We start from the raw sequence: 2,728 nt of genomic DNA, 5'->3' as shown, positions 1-2,728 counted from the left end.
AGGGAGCGTCTGCCAAGTGCCACGCCGCGCTCGGCCGCAGAGGCGCTTCGCGCGCGCACGGGGCCCCTTGGAGACGCGCCGGTGAGCTCAGGGTTCCGTCGGAAGCTCGGGACGGCCGGAGCGGGGGTGCCCGAGACACCAGAGCGGGAAAACCCTCCGGAAAGGGTCCCGCAGAGCCGGAGAGCCCGAGCACCGCGCACGCAGCGCCGAGCGCACCAACTCCGCGCCTGGACGCGTGGCGCCACCCCCCGCGGGCTACGCCACGCCCACCCCGACACACGCGACACCCGCCGCGCACATGCACACGCACGCAGGTCTGGCCCCTGCTGCCGCCGCTGTGGCGGAGTAAACACCGGTGGGAAAGCGCGCTGCGGGCCGGCTCTGAGCGAGCCAGCCCCGCCCCGCACGCGTCCACCGCCCCCCCCCCAAAAGAGGGGCGGCACTGACCCGGCCCGCGGCTTCCCTACCAGGGACACCCAAGCCCTTTGGGTGCTCTTCGGCGCTGCCACGACCTTGGGAAGAAAGACGCAGCACTTGCGCGCACTCTTCCTCTTTCCCTCTGCTTTTTCTCTCCTTCATTCTTCTTTTTTATTCTTTCCTTCCTTTTTCTTTCTAAAGTTCTTTGTCTTAGAAGGTGTCCCTGCCCCTTCTACCTCTAACAGAGAAATGATTTACCTACCCTCGAGTGACTGATCAGGTGGCAGCCGCAAGACACCCATCCCCACGCCTCTCTTCCTTCCACCCACCCGGGATAAGTAAGACCTTTGAAAATGCAGCTGCTCAGTGTGACTGATAAACGTCCTCACTTGCCTCAGAGGACACTATGGAGAGGTGAGAGAGCTCTGGAGCCTAGCATCTGCTGCTCAGGTTCAAATCTCGGCTCTCTCACTTGCTGAGTGACCTTGGGCAGGTCCCCCCACCTCCAAAAGCCTCAGTTTTTTCATTGATACAATGGGAATAACAATGCTACCTACCTAATGTTGTTATGTGCCATCGAGTTGGCCTGACTCATAGTGACCTCATATAGAGTCCTAAAAAAAACTCACTGCGGTGGAGTCGATTTCGACTCATAGCAACTCCTCCTTAGGTTTCCCAGGCGATTTGTCTGTGGAAGATTGCCCAATCTTCCTTCTGAGGAGTGGCTGATGGGTTTGAACCACCAGCCTTCTGGTTAGCAGTCAGGGTTATGTGTTCATGGGAAGTAACTTGGAACAGTGCCCACCACCTAGAAAGTTCTCTGTAAATGTTTCTTTTTGTTTATAATTATTACATGTGTGAACTGCCCTCTTGGCCAGGCCCTACTGTCCAAACTACCCACAGAATCCCTAACCCACCCCCATTCAAAGAGCCATCCCCCAGCTGATTCATAGTATCTCCCCCTTTAGACTACAATCACTTTGGGTAGGAACGTTATTGCTTCGTCTTCTGTTTCAAACACCTACACTGGCTCTCCCTATGGACTCTGTATTTATGGCAAGTGCCTAAGAACACAGGAAGAGAAAGGGGTGACTTCAGCCCCCACAGAGCTCTGTTTCTCTGGGACCACAGCAAGGTGGCATTTGATCTGGACCTTGAGAGACGAGTGCTGTTCCCCTAAGCAAGGAGTAAAGGATGTGAGGTAAGGGATCTTGCAACGCATGGCTGGTGAAGGCCAGTTATGTCCCAAAAAAGGTGGCTGACCTTTTGTTCCAGAGTTTTTAAGAGTAATGATGTCTGGAGTAGCTCTGCCACTTAGAAGCTGTTTGACCTTACATGGCTCTCTATGAGCCGCAGTTACCTCAAGCGGCTGGTGGGTTTGAACCGCCAACCTTCTGGTTAGCAGTCAATGCCTTAGGCACCAGAGCACCTTCCTATTTAATTAGTTGTATCTTTTTCATAGGCCATTGAATGAAACAGGCTTGCATTTGTATCCCAGCTCCCAGTCTTACTCTCAAGGAAGGGGTCTTTGTGAAAGTGAAATGTATGTAAAGCAGGGTTTTTCAACCTTGGGGCTACTGGCATTTGGAGTGTTTGTGTAGGGAGCTGTCCTGTGCATTGCAAGACATTCAGCATTTGACACATACTCACTAGACGCCAGAAGCATTCCCTAGCCAGTCCGTGAAAACCAAATATCTCCAGACATTGCCAGGTGCCCTCTTGGGGACAGAATCACTCCCAGGTTGAAAACCACTGACATAAAGTACCTGGCAAAGATAGCTGGCACATAGTAGGTGCTCAATAAAGGTCAGTCCCCTTCTCAGCCTGTGATTGAGGAAGGTCAGCTTCAAGTTTATATTTGTTGTACACACATATCCCACACTTCATCTAAGAATTTGCCTACACTGCCAAAAAGGTCACCCAGATATTTCTGCATTTGTGGATGGAGAGCATCCCAGGCCCACTCCATCTCTTTAACATTCTGTGACTCCCTCAGACTCCTCAAGGACATTTCTCCCCCTTCATCTTCATCTCTAGTGATAATGATGGCACCAAAAGATGGTGCAACTTGACCTAAGTTCTTAAGCACTCTGTGTCTCGTTTCACTCATCTATGAAATGAGGATAGTAACAGTTCCGACCTCCGGGCTTTTGCGAGGATTCCTGAGTTTATCATAAAAAGCACTTAGAATGCATAGAAGGCTCTCAGGAAGTGAAGGCTGTTATTCAACTCACGGATTGAGTGCTGAATCCATTAGGACACATTTGGCTGCAAAGAGGAGAAAAATGGGCTACTAATGGTTTAAGAGGGG

The sequence above is a fragment of the Orycteropus afer genome, unplaced genomic scaffold (assembly GCF_000298275.1).
Source record: "Orycteropus afer afer isolate SDZICR_OR568_19922 unplaced genomic scaffold, OryAfe1.0 scaffold00049, whole genome shotgun sequence".
Classification (NCBI taxonomy): domain Eukaryota; kingdom Metazoa; phylum Chordata; class Mammalia; order Tubulidentata; family Orycteropodidae; genus Orycteropus; species Orycteropus afer.
This window is presented reverse-complemented; position numbering follows the sequence as displayed.